Below are 21,052 nucleotides of genomic sequence, written 5' to 3'. Positions count from 1 at the left end.
CTACCCGTCGAAAGGTCCTAGCCACACGACATTTCAGTTCATTTTGTGTCCAGACATGAGGCTCCAGTCTGACTAGGCATGGAGTCCAACTGAACTTGGATGACATAGACGTGTATGTGATTCCTTTTAGTTGTGTCACGTCACTCCATGACCAGGTGCTTTCGATAGGTGAGGGATCTGGTGAATGTGGTGGCCAGGATAATAGTCGATCACACTCACTATCGAGGTAGGCCATGATAGGAGGACACCATATGGTCTGGCGTTACTTTGTTGAAAGATCAAAAGATCATATATTGGAGACCTCGAAGATAGGACACAACCACTTAGATTAACACATCAACAATGTAACATTTTCTATCCAAATTATTGGCTCTGGGAATAGAAGCTGATCACGTTTTTTTAGCTAGTCCACCTGATAAAATCACACGTTGATGAAAGTAATCTGGCAATGTTAGTTCTCGACGACATGGTGCCACTGTGTCCAGTGTTGCGAACCATTGTCGGGGCACTTCTCTCAGATCCCATGACAGTGGAAGCCAGATCTATGGTCACCATAATGACAGTGTGGTGCTCCTGATGTCGTCGCATTGTGTGTGTAGATACTTATCTTGTTGCAAACAATCCCATTTCGTGACTCAAGGTACGTGTCAGAACTGTACGATCTGGCACAGCCGAGTGAGCACTATGCCGATCATCTAGGGTGCAAGTCGCACGGGACCACTATGTGGCCTCCTGACCGCATTGATTCCATACTCGCCTTACAGTTTTGAGTCCCCACCAACGCAAGCAGCAATATTGAGGTATGATAAACAGCAGTCTCGACAGACCACAGTCGAATTCTGACATTCATTGTGTGATCAAAAGTATCCGGACACCTGGCTGAAAATGACTTACAAGTTCGTGGCGCCCTCTACCGGTAATGCTGGAATTCAATATGGTGTTGGCTCACCCTTAGCCTTGATGACAGCTTCCACTCTCGCAGGCATACGATCAATCAGGTGCCGGAAGGTTTCTTGGGGAATGGCAGCCCAATCTGTCTATGTCGGTCGGTGAGGCCTGGCACGAAGTCGGCGTTCCAAAACATCTCAGAAGAGTTCTATATGATTCAGGTCAGGACTCTGTGCAGGCCAGTCCATTACAGGAAATGTTCTTATCCTGTAACAGTTCCGCCACAGGCCGTGCATTATGAACAAGATGAACAAGTTGAAAGATGAAATCGCCATCCCCGAATTGGTCTTCAACAGTGGGAAGCAAGAAGGTGCTTCAAAACATTACTGTAAGCCTGTGATATGAGAGTGCCACGCAAGCCCCCTCCATGAAAAACACGACCACACCATAACACAATATGGCTCTGAGCACTATGCGACTTAATTTCTGAGGTCATCAGTCGCCTAGAACTTAGAACTAATTAAACCTAAATAACCTAAGGACATCACACACATCCATGCCCGAGGCAGGATTCGAACCTGCGACCGTAGCGGTCGCTCGGCTCCAGACTGCAGCGCCTAGAACCGCACGGCCACTCCGGCCGGCACCATAACACAACCGCCACCGAATTTTACTTTTGACACTACGCACGCTGCCAGATAACGTTCACCGGGCATTCGCCATACTCACACCCTGCCATCGGATAGTCACATTATGTACCGTGATTCGTCACTCCACACAACGTTTTTCCGCTGTTCGATCGTCCTATGTTTACGCTCCGTACACTAAGCGAGGCGTCGTTTGGCATTTACCAGCGTGATGTGTGGCTTATGAGCAGCCGCTCGACCATGAAATTCAAGTTTTCTCACCCCCGCCTAACTGTCATAGTACTTGCAGTGGATCCTGATGTAGTTTGGAATTCCTGTGTGATGGTCTTGATGGGTGTCTGCCTATTACACATGACAACCCTCTACCAACTGTCGGCGGTTTCTGCCAGTCAACAGATGAGGTCGGCCTGTACGCTTTTGTGCTGCACGTGTCCCTTCAAGTTTCCACTCCACTATCACATCGGACACAGTGGACCTAGGGATGTTTAGGAGTGTGGAAATCTCGCATATAGACGTATGAGACAAGTGACACCCATTCACCTGATCACGTTCGAAGTCTGTGAGCACCGCGGAGTTCTGTTCTCTCACGATGTCTAATGACTACTGAGGTCGCTGATATGGAGTACCTGCCCATAGATGGCAGCTCAATGCACCTAATATGAAAAACGTATTTTTTGGGGGGTGTCCGGATACTTTTCATCACATGGTGTATAGTGGCTAACGTTTTTCTTTCTTATACATGTGTAACACAATCTTCTCTCTGACATAGACCATTCGAATGCCATTTGTGGATGAGATACCCACTGAGTGATCTTTCGTTTTATGCTGAATGTAGATGACACTACTTCTACCTACTACGTATGGTTGCACGGAAATGCTTCTCATATATCTACGCAAATCTTATGCTCGCCGCATGTTGACTTCGTGGTGTTGCTATTTTAGAGACTATTAGTGTAATAAAACTTATTTACACGTAACTGTGTTGTCTCCAAAATAGCCTACCTGAAGTTGTGACTAAAAAGTGAAGCACATATGCTGTACACATGCACAACTTCGACGGGTATGTAAGTCAAGAGAGTTGCAATTATCTATGCCATGCGGAACTGCCACCAGACTGCATTCGTGTTGTTCATGTTTATTGTTCTTACTAGGCTTGGTGGCGTATATAAGGCTGTTAACAGTGTCAGATGTTGAGTGATCACTGTGAGGGCAGCGGTATCAGCACTTGATAGAGTCGAAAGGGTTCTCACAGTGGCTCTCTACTTGGTTGGCTCGTTGAATCGTGCAGTATCCAGACTTGTCGATCATTAGGATGTGAAAGTGATCTGATGTTGGACTGCATGGGAACGTGAGGTCAAGTATACTCGTCGTCAATGTCCCCGTCGACCACGCCTGGCCACCACAATGGGAAATCACAGTATTGTGCACGATGCATCACATAATCCCTTCACATCTGCTCATGCTATCCGAGCACAAGTAATTGACTCCTGCATCATTCTGCATTATCCCAAACCGTTGGTCGGAGACTTGCAGCAGCTGGACCAGGGAATTGTCGTCCCATGCACTGGCTTTCGTTATCACAACAACACAAATGGCTGTGTTTGGAGTGGTGCCGTGACTGGGCACGATGGGCCTCTGCTCAGTGGCGTCGCATTCTGTTTAGCAATGAATCTTGGTTCTGCACTACCCTCAGTGACCGTCGGTGGCGACTTGGGGACAGGCCCCATTCTTCCAATGTTATGGAGAGTCACAGAGGTGTTACTCTTGGCGTCTCGGCTTGTAGTGATTGAGGGAACTACGACGGAACAACAATACACTACGGATATGCTGCATCCTCATATGTTACCTCCCTTCCGACGGTTTCATGGTGCCAGTTTTCGACAGGACAATGCCCGTTTACCCATACATGTGTTTCTATGAACTCACTGTTTGATGTATTTATACAGACTGAAGCAACGAATTAAAATTTGTACCAAGGCCGGGATTCAGACCTGGGTCTCCTGCTCACGTCAATGGGTGATGCTGAACTATACCTGACCCCGATAGCAAATGTGTGGGAGCAGCTCTGATGTCAAATCTGTCCCACTGCCAATATCCAGGATCGCAAAGACGATTTACAACAGTTGTTATGTACAACGGGCAACGGCTTTGCCACAGTGGAGACACCGGTTCCCGTGAGATCACCGAAGTTAAGCGCTGTCGGGCGTGGCCGCCACTTGAATGGGTAACCATCCGGACTGCCATGCTCTGTTGCCATTTTTCGGGGTGAACTCCACCTCGTGATGCCAATTGAAGAGCTGCTCGACCGAATAGTAGCGGCTCCGGTCAAATAAAACCACCATACCGACCGGAAGAGCGGTGTGCTGACTACACGCCCCTCCTATCCGCTTCTACAACTGAGGATGACACGGCGGTCGGATGGACCCGATGGACCACTCGTGCCTGATGACGGAGTGCTTTTGTGCACAACGGCTTCATGGTGCTATTCCAAACGGAATCATGGCATGCATCCAAGCCAGAAGGGATGTGACATCATACTGATAAGTGGGCTGATACTGCCAATTTCTTCGTAAATGTGACTTCATTCTGTAATCAGTGAAATCACACACTTCTCAACTCGTTAAGTTACATTTCGCTTTCTTCTCTTCTTCTGAGTGCTTGACTCTTTCGTTAGATAATGAATAACATGGACAGTAATGGCTTTACCGCACTTTCGTGGCACATACCCGACACTATTGCTGTATTTAAGGACGACTAAACGTCGAGGACAGCGAACACATTGCCTAATAAGAAATCCTCAATCTAGTTGTAAAAATAACGTGATCTCACGTGGACATAATCCGTAGCTGTCTGCAGTCCGGTAGTGAACTGACAGCCCTTTACAGTCTACAAACGCCGGTTGCAAACTGTACTACATTCGACTGTAAACCAGCTCATTATCGGTTGATTATGCTACTGACACCGAGCACTTGAAACGGTCACAGCTGATAAATATCTAGTAGTTAAGCGTCGGAAACAATTCAAAGTGAAAAGATCACATAAAATTAGGAGTGGGATACGCAGACTCCAGACTGGGATTGATTAGAAGAATCCAAAGGAATTTTAATTCACCCACGAAAGATGCAGATAACGGTGACATTGTCCCGCCATCAATCTGGAACCCTCATTGGGTAGGTTTACTAGAAGGAGCTCCAAGTCCCACGCCCGGGTTCCCGGGTTCGATTCCCGGCGGGGTCAGGGATTTTCTCTGCCTCGTGATGGCTGGGTGTTGTGTGATGTCCTTAGGTTAGTTAGGGGACTGATGACCATAGATGTTAAGTCCCATAGTGCTCAGAGCCATTTGAACCATTTTTTGGAGCTCCAAGGAAACACACTGAGCTTTAATGGTCTCGTTTAAACAACGTGAGATCATTGAACTCCAGTGTCAGACGCTTGAAGACGGGTGTGCTATGTCGCAGAGAGGTTTACATGTGTTTAGGTTTCAAGAATAGTCAGTCAAAATACTGCTTACTCCCACATATGTCGCGAAATGACCCATCTGTAAAACGAGTAAAGCGAGATATATTAAAGCTCATATGATGGTTTAGCGACAGTCGTTCTCCACCTCCCAATTCGCGAATGGAACAGGAAAAGGGGAGAAATTGTAGTGGTCCTGAAGTACTTTCCGCTACATCCCGTAAAGCAGTTAGTGGAGGATAAACGCAGATGGATATGTGGAACGCAGACAGAGGTTGTAAGAGGTATGTGCTGCCTGAGATATGTAAGCTATAAGAGAATCTGAGACCAAAGAGCAGTGTTGACTCCAGTACGAACTGTGTAGCAGTAGCAGTAAGTTGTTGCTAGCGAGCAGTCGCCTGTCAGCGCTTGTCAGTCCTGTCTGGTGTATCATGTTGGGTGGCCCGGTCGCGGTGCAGCGATGCCGGAGCCTGAGTATTATGGTATAAGGTAAAAAAAGCAGCCTCGCGCATATCTAGTAACATTATGTAAACTCACATGTAAATCTTTTAAAAATGTGCTAATAATAATCTTTGTCTAATTTCTAACAAGCATTCATTACAATTTAAAGAATTTAATATTTTTTTAATGCATGATCATTCCGATTGTTGCAAAAGAAAAATCATTTGCTTCCTTTCATAAATAATAAATGCATAGGCCAGCATTGCACAGAGCTGTGCCGGGAAAAGCTATTGTAAGAGCAGATAGTTGCCGACTTTATCGAGGTGAGAATTTTTGCTTTTTATTCAGAATGATCTTACAGGGCCATGACGCAGCGCTGCTGTCGTCTAAATTCTACCAGGTTACTGAATTTATTTTTTATTACGAGGTTTAGGAATTTTTCTGTTTCGAGCTTACATTAAATGAGAAAAGAATTTTGTGGGTACATTAAATGGGAACCAATTTTGTTCAGAGGTTACACAAAAAATAGAATCATTAACCAAATAATATTTTATTTTGTGGGGAGGTTACACTTTTTTTTTTTTTTTTAGAAATTAGACAAATATTATTATTAGGACATGTTTAAAAGATTTACATGTGAGTTTACATAATGTTACTAGATATGCGCGAGGCTGCTTTTTTACCTTATACAATAATACTCAGGCTCCGGCATCGCTGCACCGCGACCGGCCCACCCAACATGATACACCAGACAGGACTGACAAGCGCAGACAGGCGACTGCTCGTTAGCAACAACATACTGCTACTGCTACACAGTTCATACTGCAGTCAACACTGCTCTTTGGTCTCAGATTCTCTTATAGCTTACACATCGCAGGCAGCACATACCTCTTACAAGGTAGACTGGTTGGAAAGGAACAGGTTCCGGAATTAATATTTCACTACGCAGCACAGTGTGAGTTGCTTTGAAATTTACTGGTAGATCAAAACTAGGTGCCACTGCAGCACTCAATCCGATACCTTGTTTTTCACAGTCATCCGTCTTCTGACTTGTTTGACGCAGACCGCCACGAATTTCTGCCAACCTTTTCACCTCGGAGTAGCACTTGCACTCTACGTCCTCGAGTATTTGCTGGATATATTGCAGTTTCTGTCTTCCTCTACAGTTTTTACCATCTACTGTTCGTCGTTGATGTCTTAACACGTGTCCTATCATTCTGTCCCTTCTTCCTGTCGGTGCTGCGCGGAGTAGCCGCGCGATCTAGGGCGTCTTGCCACTGTTTGCGAGGCTCCCCCCGTCGGAGGTTCGAGTCCTCCCTCGGGCATGCGTGTGTGTGTTGCCCTTAGGGTAAGTTAGTTTAAGTTATATTAAGTAGTGTGTAAGCCTAGGGACCGATGACCTCGGCAGTTTGGTCCCATAGGAACTTACCACACCACCACACCGCTCTTGACGGTGTTTTCGATGTATTCCTTCCTTCGCCAATTCTGCGGAAACTCTCATCATTCCTCACCTTATCACTCAGTCCACCTAATTTTCAACATTCTGCTGTAGCAAAACATCTCAAATGTTTCGATTCTCTTTTGTTCTGGGTTTCCCACAGTCCATGTTTCACTACCGTACAATGCTGTGCTCCAAACGTACTAGTCAGAAATTTCTTACTCAAATTAAAGCCTGTGTTTGACGCTCGTACACTTCTCTTAGCCAGGAATTCCCTTTTTGCCACTGTTAGTCTGCTTTTTATGTCCTCCTTGCTGCTTCCGTCAAAGGTTATTTTGCTTCCTAGGAAGCAGAATTCATTAACTTATACTCCGTGATCCCCAGTTTTGATGCTGAGTTTCACGCTATTCTCATTTTTGCTAATTTTCAGTACTTCCGTCTTTCTTCAGTTTACTCTCTGTCCATATTCTGCTTAGGCTGTTCATCCTGTTCAACAAACCCTGTAATTCTTCTTCATTTCCACTGAGGATATCAATGTCATCAGAAAAACTCATTATTGATATTCTTTCACTGTCAATTTTAATTCTGTTCTTGAATCTTTCTTTTATTTGCGTTGTTGCTTCTTTGATGTATAGATTGAAGAGAAGGGGCGAAAGACGATATCGCTGTCTTACATCCATTTGAATCAGAGCTCATCGTTCTCGGTCTTCCAGTCTTATTGTTCCCTCTTGGTACTAAATGAACTATTCAGGCACCAATCACAACCCATTTACACAACTTTACCTCGACCGTCACATCTCTTCCAGTTTTCAGATCCATCTGGTGGCAGTGATATACTGTCTCTGGTCTGCGGAAATCAGTCACAGAAGGACAAAAGACTCAAGACAGTAAGGAGACGAGCGAGAAATAACTTAATCACACGTTATGGGATTCTTTCCTGAATGAATCTTTCACTCAGCATCGCAGTGCATCCAGAAGATAAACTGCCTAACCTTAGGATGTTGGTCCACGTTTGGACCGCAATAGAGGAGCGATTCTGCGTGACATGGTTTCGATAAGGCCTTGGTAGATTTCTGCTCCAGTCTTCATGATTAATTATGTAATTAGCGCCAATATTTGCTTTAGTTTCCCACCCAAAATAAGTAAAGTACACTAACCTAACCTTCCTCTCCTGCATGTGGACAGTTTCCCTGTGTTGAGGGACACACACTGACTTTCTGCCCAGAAGGACTGGTGTTCTAATCCCAGAGAGAGCACCGTCATTTTGAATTTCCCGCCAATACTGGGCTGAGAGGGGGGGGGGGTGTTGGGACACAGCAAAGCCTTTGGAGAAAGAAATTATCGCCATTTTTGAAATTCCCGTCATTTTTTAATTTCCTGCTAAAATTTGCAATTCAAAATGACAGGTCAGTTGGAAGGGGGGGGCGACGGGAGGAGGAGTGTAGGGGGGTTGGAAGGGACTCACATGCCGGCTGTCGAAAACCCATGACGTCATCTGGGAGCGGGGGTATGGGGCAATTAATTAATCAATTTAAATAATTTGAATATCAAATTGATATCAAAAGTGCACCACTACCGCCATCATCCGACTACTTACGAACAGCCGAACTGCATCGTCGTCACCGAGATGCTGGTACTCAGATGCCGGGCCAAACAGTTTGCCCTTGTCAAAGTCGCCTTCTTCACTAGCCGACCGGTGTGGCCGAGCGGTTCTAGGAGCTTCAGTCAGGAACCGCGCGACCGCCACGGTCGCAGGTTCGAATCCTGCCTCGGGCATGGATGTGTGTGATGTCCTTAGGTTAGTTAGGTTTAAGTAGTTCTAAGTCTAGGGGACTCATAACCTCAGATGTTAAGTCCCATAGTGCTTCTAAGTTCTAGGGGACTGATGACCTCAGATGTTAAGTCCCACAGTGCTCAGAGCCATTTGAACCATTTGAGATTTCGTCACTGAATTTCCCCCATTTGCGGCATGCATTGCCACCAGAGCGATGCCCCATTCGTCGAAGCTCTGCTTACATATTTTCCTTACCGCGTCACGTGCCCGCAACGCCATTAGACGATGTTCTCCCTCGCGGTGGGCTACGGTCATAGTACTTTGGCTCATCAGTTTACATGAACCTTCCACTCACCGCATTTAATCGAAGGAAATTGTAATGAAAGATCCACCAACAGAAAAACCGCTCCGTCTCCATCATTGTACCCGACTAGTGACCACCATTGTACCTGCGGATCAAGTAAGTATTGGTTGTGGCGGGGAGTATCTGATGTCGTCTATCTCAAAGACAGTAATTGCAAAAATTATTTAAAAATATAACCACTCATTACCAATTTATTAGCCTCTAATATTTAGTACGTCGTCATCGTCTTCATAATCATCATCGGTCACTTGACAAGCGCTGTTGGATAACAGCCTTCTCTAGACTTTCCCGCGCACCTCCGGTCCCAACATTACGCATCCATGTTGATCGCGCATATTTTATAATGCCATCTACTCATCTTCCATATGGTCGTGGTGTAAGTGTTCCCTTATCTCTTGGAGCAGAGCAAAAAAACCTTGGTCCTTCTACCATCCGTTCGCCATCATACGCCTATCTGCATTTCATCTTCACGAGACTCGTAATTACATCTTCGACCCCAGTCTGTTACCTCATCCATTTCTTTTTTTCTTCTGCCTCTCTTAATATTTCCCAATATTCACCTCTTCAGTGGATGTCGGAAAATTGGAAATTTGTGGTAAAGTGTTATAGGGCCAAACTGCTGAGGTCATAGGTCCCTAAGGTTACACACTACTTAATCTAACTTAAAATAACTTAAGCTAAGGACGACACACATCCATGACCGAGGGAGGATTCGAACCTCCGACGGGGGAAGAATGCATGTCGAACAACCATTAGTTTTTGAATGGTTTCCGTATTAAATGCCCGTGTCTCTCGTCAGTCAGTCAAAACTGGCACTCCTCACCGACTGTAAACTTTTACTTTCAAATTAGTTGCTAGTTTAGCTTTTAAATTTGATATTGTTTACCAGATGCACTTCAGAACCATTTCCTCTTATCTTGTCATCACGTGTCATCGTTAATAATTTCTACGAACAACTTCCTTGAATTGGAAAATCACCATGAAAATGCCCTAACACAATTTTCAGGGTGCCGAGAAACAACCACAAAGAAAAGTAACTGATAGTAGCCGCCAACAGCTAGGAAAATGCCTTAGGAATACCGATTCCATTTGCTACAATTTGCAAGTATGAAGTTCATTTTCGAGTTTGTTACCTACGGAAATAAAAGTGAATAACTGACAGAAACATGGCTTACGAGATACATAGATTGACAGCAAAGCGGATGGAAAAATTAGCAGCACCAACTCTGTCACTGGCTCAATATTTCTTGTACCATCTGAGTTTTGTTTTTGAACTCGAAATAAATATTTCCCTTTTGTTATACTTCGTTTATTCATTATGCCCAACTAAGGAGCGCGCTTGTACTTATTTAGCACTTTTTTCATTAATCTCCCCCCCTCCTCCCCTCCTAGTACCACATCAGTCTTTCAGTGTGTTTCGGTGTACTTTCCTCTGTTTATCCTGACTTTTTTAGGGTATCCTGAATTTTTTAGGGTAAGCTTCCCAGCAAATTTGAGTTCGTGAATTAGCCTTCCAGTTTTCGGTCTAGCTTGAATGATTTTCCTCATCAATGCAAATTTGTTTTGGGTCTTCGTTAAATTCTGGTAGCCAGGTTTGGATTTTCATCGACAAGACTATGTTTAGAATTTCCTTTGCCAGACTGTTGTTGACCATTCTATTTATCTGACTATAAAACTGTAAACGCCATTTACTGTTGGCCTCTGTGACATTTTCTGTCACTTGATAGAGCTCATTATGTACTGCGTACAGTAAGGAAACAGTTCAGAGATCATTGATTGCATCGGCATGATGACGCATCGTGACAAAAACCAGCATCTGTGAGACAGTTCTTTGTGGACAATAACATTCTGGAAATGGTCCGGCCTGCCCAGAGTCTCGACAGTAACTCAATGTAACATCTTAGGTATAAGTTAGAACGTCGACTTCACTCCAGACCCCAGCGTCCAACATCACTATCGTCTCTGGTTTAGGCTCTTGAAGAAGAAGAGCAGCCTTTTCTCCACAAACATTCTTGACCCCTAATTTAAGCGTCCCCAGCAGAGCTCAAGCTGCTACAAAGGCAAGGAGTGGACACACACGTAGTAGGTGTCCGTGTACTTCTGATCATATAATGTACTTGTAGCTATATATTCGAAGCGTACTGACGAATCGTAATAAAATGAATGTTCATTTATCGATACATTCATGTTCATATTGTAGTGAAGCTATACTGAGCTTTAAATATCGTACGCTGTATTTACGATCCGCACATGAATGTGTCCATAAATAAAGAGCCATTTCATTCATATTCTTTATTATGCTCGAATTATTCCTCGCCAGGATTGCACCCCAACGAATAATTATCATCAGTAAGGCAGTAGATAGGTTTTGTTATTAAATTTTTCATCAATGTCACTGTTTCATTTTGCCAAGAATACGCACTAAGCCTACCATGAAGTTAAGTATCGTTATTATTATCATTACTGTTTTATTATTGTTGTTGTTTTTTTCGAAGGACACAGTTCATTTTAGCGATACAAGTATTTGGAGGAAGACTTTGGGGATAAAAATAACTTGACTCGAACGCAGTACGGACACAGTTGTAGACTGTCGCCTTGGTGCATTGTATTAAGGCCGCTGCTCGACTGCTTGCGCTGAACTGACTCGTAAAACTGTGGACGTCGATTTCTTCGAAGAGGTTGAAACAACAAGTTTACTGTTACCAGTCGCTGTTTATTTATTTCCTCAAAACACACACACACACACACACACACACACACACACACACACACACTTGTATAAACATAAACTACCAACGTAACATAGTAATAATAAGTAAATCGCTTTTTATATACAAATTCTGCCACTTTCTGCAAATTGTAATTACACTTAGTGTTTCTAACATGTTATCCTGATAAGGTAAATGTGTACAAAGTATTAAGTTATGTAAACTTGGCAGAAAAGAATCTGTGAGCACTAGATATATTTACAGTTCATTTCTATTTCTCCATGCAACCAGTTATCACCATAATTCTTCGAGATGTGCTTCGAAATAGTGTTTTCGTTTTGCTACCATTTTTTTGCACTTATTAGTTCCTAGACGCCATCTTTGTTCCCTCGGTGTGATTGTGTATCTGATGTAAAATGAGAAGGGAAGGAGCCTGTGGCCACTGGAGTAATTTGATTTTACTTTCCCATTTACATTTTCGTTCAGCCTTTCAGTTAAAGACCTCCACAAAACTATGAGACATGTACCGAAATAGTGTTTCTTTCCCTCTGCTAAAGAATGCCAAAGGTACTCCCAAGTCGTAACACAACACGTACATGCCATATTAATACACAAACACAGTGGCAATTATTGAACTATACGTCGTTATCAGGAGAAAGAAAACTGGCGTTCTACGGATCGGAGCGTGGATCACTAATGTAGTACTGGAGGGCAGCGTGGAGGGTAAAAATCGTAGAGGGAGACCAAGAGATGAATACACTAAGCAGATTCAGAAGGATGTAGGCTGCAATACCTATTGGGAGATGAAGCAGCTTGCACAGGATAGAGTAGCATGGAGAGCTGCATCAAATCAGTCTCAAGACTCAAGAACACAACAACAACAACGAAAAAAAAACTAAATTTGTTACAAACTATGTCGTGCACGCATTGTATTCAACATGCAAACGTCACTAAAAATATTCGGATTTAGATTATGACATGTTCCATATTCCTGCCATCATTGACGATGATGTGGCGCAGACGAACAGCGAAATTCTGCATGACCTGCTGAAGTGTTGGAACATCGATGTAGTCGGTGACCACCTGAATGGCTGTTTTCAATCCAGCAATGGTTTTGGGGTTATTGCTGTACGCCTTATCTTTAATTTGGCCGCCCAAAAGGAGTTGGATGTGTTCAGACCCGGAGAAATAGCGGCCAATCGAGGCCCACGCCATTGCCCTCTGGGTACCCCACAGCCAGAATGCGGCCCCCAATGTGCTCCTCCAGGACATCACTCTCCTGCTTCGGTGGGGTCGAGCTCCGACCACATCGTGTCGAAATCAGGGTCACTTTTGATAATGGGGATGAAATCATCTCCCAAAACCTTCAGGCACCGTTCGGTAGTCACCGTGTCATCAACGAATATCGCAGCGACTATTCTGTGACTGGACATTGCACACCACACAGTCACCCGTTGAGGTGAAAGACTTCTCGATCGTGAAATGCGGATTCTCAGTCCCCCAAATGCGCCAATTTTGCATATTGGCGAACCCATCCATGCGAAAGTGGGGTTCGCCACAAAACCAAACGATACAATTCCTATCATGCCCCGCGCCCAACCGTGCAAATAGTTCAGAAGTTTTGACGATTTTACTTCATATAATTCATTAATTGTCACCGTGTAAATCCACATGATGATTGAGGTTTAAAACTTCGAAACGCGTTGTGAAATAAATAAATAGTGACTGGTAACAATAAACTTGTTGTTTCATTTGGTGTAACAGTCACGGTAAAGCCTAACCACAAAAGTTTACTTTTAAAGTTGTGAAAACGTTTGAGAAGAGCATCACCGAGAGAAGCGTGTGTTACGTGTGAACATGTACAAGTACTACAGTCAGTAAAATATGAGCAAAATCGCTGAGGCGTCGTGTGTTAGCTTCCCATGTTAGGGACGTCGGCCTTGTAACGTACCGTCGGCATCGCTCGCAGCTGCAGACTCGGTGGGCCGCCGTGAAGAGCGCACAGTATATGGGCGGAGCACAGCTGAACGGCACGTAACGTAAGGCAGCCCACAGGAATGCCGCGAGCGGAAAACAGCGTGACCACTTTGCGCCGTGAGAACTAGAAAAAAATCGTCTTCCTAGCGTAACACGTCTCGTGCAGCGCTAACGTAACGCAGTGGTGAGCGTTTGCAACGAGGTCGTGGAAGGCGGGGTCAACACCTAACGAGTTCCTAGAGAAACATTCTTACCGGCTAAAAACGTTTAGAGGAGTTTAACGCGTCCAGCCCCACTCATTACCCAGTGATCTAATGAACGTCTAGAACGACTACATATTTTGTAAATAGGCTGTTTTTATGCTGGTAACGCCACGTAGCGCTCTATATGAAAATCAAATCACTGGCTGTGCTGTGTGCAGTCTGTGGCTGGCTTCCATTGTTGGAATATTTGCTATTGTAATGTTGGGCAGCTGGATGTGAACAGCACGTAGCGTTGCGCAGTTGGAGGTGAGCCGCCAGCAGTGGTGGATGTGGGGAGAGAGATGGCGGAATTTTGAGAGCAGATGATCTGGACGTGTGTCCATCAGAGACAGTAAACTTGTGAGACTGGATGTCGTGAATTGATATATATTATTAAAGGAGGGAATTTAAGGAGATGGGACCTGGATAAACTGAAAGAACCAGAGGTTGTACAGGGTTTCAGGGAGAGCATAAGGGAAAAATTGACAGGAATGGGGGAAAGAAGTACAGTAGAAGAAGAATAGGTAACTCTGAGGGATGAAGTAGTGAAGGCAGCAGAGGATCAAGTAGATAAAAAGACGAGGGCTAGTAGAACTCCTTGGGTAACAGAAGAAATATTGAACTTAATTGAAAAAAGGAGAAAATATAAAAATGCAGTAAATGAAGCAGGCAAAAAGGAATACAGACGTCTCAAAAATGAGATCGAGAGGAAGTGCAAAATGGCTAAGCGGGGATGGCTAGAGGACAAATGTAAGGAGGTAGAGGCTTATCTCACTAGGGGTAAGATAGATACTACCTACAGGAAAATTAAAGAGACCTATGGAGAAAAGAGAGCCGCTTGTATGAATATCAAGAGCTCAGATGGAACACAACTTTTTCTTGTTCTGCTGATAACACAGTTGGATGACCCATTTTTCTTCTTCTCTGAGTGATAACTTGGTGCGTGTGATTCTGTTGCGTTCCTCGAAGGAAACGAGTTTCTTGAACCCGTCTATAGAACGTCGTAAATGGCACATTGTGAAGCCCAGCTGCAGCGCGCTTGCTTACATACCCTTGTTAAACACTGGTTGTAGCGCTTGCCATCGAGTCTTCTGACAATTGTAAACGTGAATGGCTTCGTTTATCGAATGTTCTTACCATCTGGAAAAAAGCGAAAAATTAAAAATTATTTTTATAATTACTAAATTAGTATCTATTGCTAATTACTACAGCCTAAATTAGAACATGACTGAATTATAGTTGTAAGTTATAATATTTAGGCTACATGACTACTTCAATAAAGAAGAAATAATAAATGTTATATGAAGATTCAAGCCGGCCACTGTGGCCGAGCGGTTCTAGGCGCTTCAGTCCGAACCGCGCTGCTGCTACGGTCGCAGGTTCGAATCCTGCCTCGGGCATGGATGAGTGTGATGTTCTTAGGTTAGCTAGATTTAAGTAGTTTTAAGTCTAGGGGACTGATGACCGAAGGTGTCAAGTCCCATAGTGCTTAGAGTCATTTGAACCATTTGACGATTCAAAAAGCCCTTCATGAAGACTGATTCACATAGCCCCATTACTTTATTATTTTAAAATGTAAGCAGTTGTTCAAATTAGCATGTCGCTAGTTGTTCTGTTGACTGACCTGATGGATCCTATACAAGTGACAGTGGAAAGATTTATAACTAGCATTCATGTATTTCAATACTAGATCTTATTTACAACTGACTTACTGTTGCAAGGCAGATTTTTGTGAGCAGTACTGTGTTTTCTGTTTACTTCTACATGATTGCTGTCTGGATCTTGCAGCTTGCGCACGACTTGTCTACCAGGGATTCTGTACCAATGGCGTCCGAGCTGCGCAGTAGAATATTTCCCTATTTCTATCCGCATAGCCCCATGATTCAGAAACCCCCCCCCCCTTACCCTATCCACCTCTATCACTGGTACCTGAACTTGGAATTATTTTGGAGGAAGAGTGGTACGTGATTCCCTTGAAACCCATGCAGGACGTGCATTTATCCATTCCGAGACTACTGGAAGCTGCTTTGAATGGTAACGGTTGATTTACACTGTATTAGGCATGGTAATATGGTTTTTGGTGGTTCCATATTTTTTCCTTCCCTTGTATTCACACGAAAAGAACGGCTCTGAGCACTATGGGACGTAACATCTGGGGTCATCAGTCCCCTAGAACTTAGAACTACGTAAACCCAAATAACGTAAGGACATCCTACACATCCATGCCCGAGGCAGGATTCGAACCTGCGACCGTAGCGGTCGCGCGGTTCCAGACTGAAGCACCTAGAACCGCTCGCCCACAACGGCCGGCACACACGAAAAGACAAAGAAGGTAAAATTAGAAATTGAGCTCATACGGAAGCTTAGCAACAATAGTTCTTGGGGTATGGGTGCAGATGTACTCGTGGCGGGCTACATTAAGACGGTCAGAAGACTGATGGTGGAAAAAACAACTTGTCGCTATGTGGTTGAGCTTTAAACAGCAAACGCAGAAGTTGGTAACAGTACGTCCGGCAAAGCAACTTCTCTGGCTGGCAGCTGAAGTCTCCGCTGTGCAAACTTGTGCGCGGACAGCCGTACAGCGGTTGGGCACTGGATGGCTGAGGCAGCCGCCACACAAAGGTCTGCGCGTGGCTTGCTGGGCGTGGCGTGGACCCGGGCCGCGCTGAGCTGAGGGCGGCCTGACCTGACCGGATGGGGAGGAATGCAGTCCGCTGTCGTCCGCGCCTCTCCAATGTCGCTCACCTCCACGGCGCTCTGCTGTTGCGGACCCCAGCCATAACAGTGACCCCATTTCATGTCGACGCTTCCACTGTTGTATATCTTACTCTCCTTTTAGGTGAAGCCAGTAAATTCCGCACTCCGAACTCTATAAATGGTCCAATGTAGACCGCCTCCGTAGCCGAACGGTATTCACGTTCCCTCGGCGGATTGTGCCTCTCTGGCATTAAGAGGAAGGTGCACCATTTTGACGATAACTCATGACTTATATACCTTTACGTCTCGGCCGTTCGCCTTAGTGCGTCCAGCAAGTCTTGAGTTCCCTTTTGACGTTGGTCTTCTGAATTTTAAGCTGATACCCATTCGAGCTGATACCCAAAGCCGTCGGCACACGGACCGTGCTATCGAACGTTGAGCGTGCCGAGTTTCTGACGTCATAGCGTGGAATAGTACGTTGGGAAGTCTTTCCGAATGTGCAGAGCAATATCTAGCATGTCAGATACTTTGAAAGTGCGGTTGAACGTTGACCAATGAGATGGCAGAACGCCACATAAGTCATATGCACGTCATCTACATCTACATCTACATTCCCTTCGATGAAGAATTGTAGACGCCATATTGGCTTCCGGTTGAAGCCCGTACATATATATGCCGTTTCTGAGCACCAGAAAACTGAGAGAGGTCTCGAAAACCATCCGTTAATTATATGATTCGTTGTAATGAAATGACAAGAAACGTCATATTCGTGATAAGAGAATTATTGTAACTTGCGTATTATGAGAGACGGCCATTTGAAATCAACAGCACGTTGAGGATCCATTAAAAACGCATTGCTCTTGGTAGAATTTGTTATAATTACACTTCAATTGGTAATATAGCTACAATTAAAGCTTGTAGGACTCGGTAACATATCAGATATGGTCTCCCAATTACCGTTGTCGCGGTAGCGCAATGAGCAGCGTCACAGTTTTGTAGTGTAATGAAGGGATGTTAGTGATTCAAGTCCTATTGAACTCAATTTTTTTTCTTCAAACCTTCATTTTTTATAGGTTCTGATATTTTATTATTAGTTTAGTCTAAGTATATACTATAATATTCGATGTTATGTAAATATAAAGGCGATATTTTTGAAGGGTGAGTTTGTTGGATTGGCTTAATCGACAGGACACCTCCCACTAATTGTAGTAAGATAGTTTTCCCTTTTTTAAATGTTGTAATTCACATGTAGAAATTTTGCTACTGAGTAGGAGCAGTGATCAAGTAAAAATAAACTTAAGGTTTTACTAAAAAGTGAGAATGATGAAATAATGTTTATCCTACGTGGAGAACTGTTGTAAACTTGTATCGCGCTATTTGTAATGGAACTTATATATTAAGCCACTGTCCTCATTGAGCGGACCTGATACTTTCCTTCTTACCTTATAACATTTTCACGGACATTGAAGTTTTTATTTATGTATACTACAGATAAAACAACCTGACTAAAATACGGACACGGGAGGAAAGTATGTTCTAATATAGCTAATATAGGAATTTTACGCGCGCCCCTTTCGCAAAAGTGTGATTTGCGAGCCGATACATCCGACAACTGTCGCGTTGCGATCGCGCATACCACATTGGGGCACACGTACCGTAAGCACAAGTCACATCGTTTCTGAGCGTTCAGCAGCATGCTGAACTCGCCTCGTCCAACCTTGACGTTCAACAGCACGGTCCGTGTGCCGACGGCTTCACCGTAAGCTGTTTGAGGGCTGACGTACTGCAGTGGCCGGTGCTCACGACCACGATTTTGTTGACACGCTGGGAAAGGATTCTCTCCGCCAATCCCGTTGAGAAATTATCACCGCAAATATACTGCAAAATTGCATGGGCCAACAGTAGCCTCCCGTTTCTATAAATTGCAGTGGCCTCCTCCCGCTACAGGGTGGTCAACAATTTGATATCTGCCAACGAGCATCTGCATCGTGTCGGGGTTAGTGACACAGATAAAAGTGGTAGGTCTGCGACCCTAGATACGCTGCAGCACCACTTTACTTGTGGTGGTCACCTCGCCTCGCGAGATTTTCAATATTCTCTCGTTCTCTTACGCCACCGGCTATTTCGTTAACATTATTAATTCAAACTGTCCCATGATGGTAATGATAGAAAAAATGGCTTTTGTAAACGATACGCAAAAACTAATTACCTTTACAATTCGATCGAAAGCAAACACTTACAAGCAGAGTAGTTTCGTAGTAAGAAGGCCAGACAAACAAAACGATTTGAATTTTAATATTATGCTGTTAACATTCACAATATTGTTAGCAAAATTTACCCAAACGACGTCAATTTTACATTTTGAGAGGGCACGAACAAGACGTTTTTTAATATACAAGGACGAATGTATGAAAATTACACGCAGCACCCGTACGCTGTACCTTGACTGGCTTTTGTAGGCCAATTTGAGGATTTTCCCGTCTTGACAGGCAACACCTACTTTCGTCAGAGCAAAATCCTTTCTGTCCCACACCATCGTTCAGTCATTTTCACGAGATCATTTTCATTAGCAGGAACCTAACCCAGGATCAAACTCCAGCATTTTATTACGAAAATAACATCTCCAGCTTCAGAAGGCAATTAATGACTTATCTACTACAGTAACAATTAGGATTACCATTGTCCCTGTACGCACTATTACCCTTGTACAGCCTTCTTTCCAACCAGATCTTTCCCTTTTCCCAGTATTGTTAGCTGATGCTGCCTCCAATTTTCTTTCCCCAGAGCTCGCTATATCAGAATCCTCTATCTTGTACATCTATAAAATCATTTTATACCTGCTACTATCGTTGTTGTTGTTATCTTCATTATTATTATTATTATTATCATTGACTTTTTTTTCTCAGACTTAAGTCTGGTTAAAAATGGAACGTGACGCGGACCTCGGTCAAGCGTGACTTCCTTGTAACTGTATGGTATATGTTATATTGCATTTAGGAACTTTCGGGTAATTGAACATGTATCAATAATTACAGATTTTTGTAGTTGTATATATATGTTTGGATGTAGCTGTATTGCATTGATGTACTGGTGGATATTGTGAGGTATGACTCCTGTAGTTGATAGTATAATTGGGATAATGTCGACTTTATCCTGATGCCACATGTCCTTGACTTCCTCAGCCAGTTGGATGTATTTTTCAATTTTTTCTCCTGTTTTCTTCTGTATATTTGTTGTGTTGGGTATGGATATTTCAATTAGTTGTGTTAATTTCTTCTTTTTATTGGTGAGTATGATGTCAGGTTTGTTATGTGGTGTTGTTTTATCTGTTATAATGGTTCTGTTCCAGTATAATTTGTATTCATCATTCTCCAGTACATTTTGTGGTGTGTACTTGTATGTGGGAACGTGTTGTTTTATTAGTTTATGTTTTATGGCAAGTTGTTGATGTATTATTTTTGCTACATTGTCATGTCTTCTGGGGTATTCTGTATATGCTAGTATTGTACATCCGCTTGTGATGTGATCTACTGTTTCTATTTGTTGTTTGCAAAGTCTGCATTTATCTGTTGTGGTATTGGGATCTTTAATAATATGCTTGCTGTAATATCTGGTGTTTATTGTTTGATCCTGTATTGCGATCATGAATCCTTCCGTCTCACTGTATATATTGCCGTTTCTTAGCCATGTGTTGGATGCGTCTTGATCGATGTGTGGCTGTGTTAGATGATACGGGTGCTTGCCGTGTAGTGTTTTCTTTTTCCAATTTACTTTCTTTGTATCTGTTGATGTTATGTGATCTAAAGGGTTGTAGAAGTGGTTATGAAATTGCAAAGGTGTAGCTGATGTATTTATATGAGTGATTGCTTTGTGTATTTTGCTAGTTTCTGCTCGTTCTAGAAAGAATTTTCTTAAATTGTCTACCTGTCCATAATGTAGGTTTTTTATATCTATAAATCCCCTTCCACCTTCCTTTCTGCTTAATGTGAATCTTTCTGTTGCTGAATGTATGTGATGTATTCTATATTTGTGGCATTGTGATCGTGTAAGTGTATTGAGTGCTTCTAGGTCTGTGTCACTCCATTTCACTACTCCAAATGAGTAGGTCAATACTGGTATAGCATAAGTATTTATAGCTTTTGTCTTGTTTCTTGCTGTCAATTCTGTTTTCAGTATTTTTGTTAGTCTTTGTCTATATTTTTCTTTTAGTTCTTCTTTAATATTTGTATTATCTATTCCTATTTTTTCTCTGTATCCTAGGTATTTATAGGCATCTGTTTTTTCCATCGCTTCTATGCAGTCGCTGTGGTTATCCAATATGTAATCTTCTTGTTTAGTGTGTTTGCCCTTGACTATGCTATTTTTCTTACATTTGTCTGTTCCAAAAGCCATATTTATATCATTGCTGAATACTTCTGTT

Source organism: Schistocerca cancellata, chromosome 1 (genome assembly GCF_023864275.1).
Source record: "Schistocerca cancellata isolate TAMUIC-IGC-003103 chromosome 1, iqSchCanc2.1, whole genome shotgun sequence".
In the NCBI taxonomy this organism is placed as follows: domain Eukaryota; kingdom Metazoa; phylum Arthropoda; class Insecta; order Orthoptera; family Acrididae; genus Schistocerca; species Schistocerca cancellata.
Note: the sequence above shows the minus strand (reverse complement) of the source record.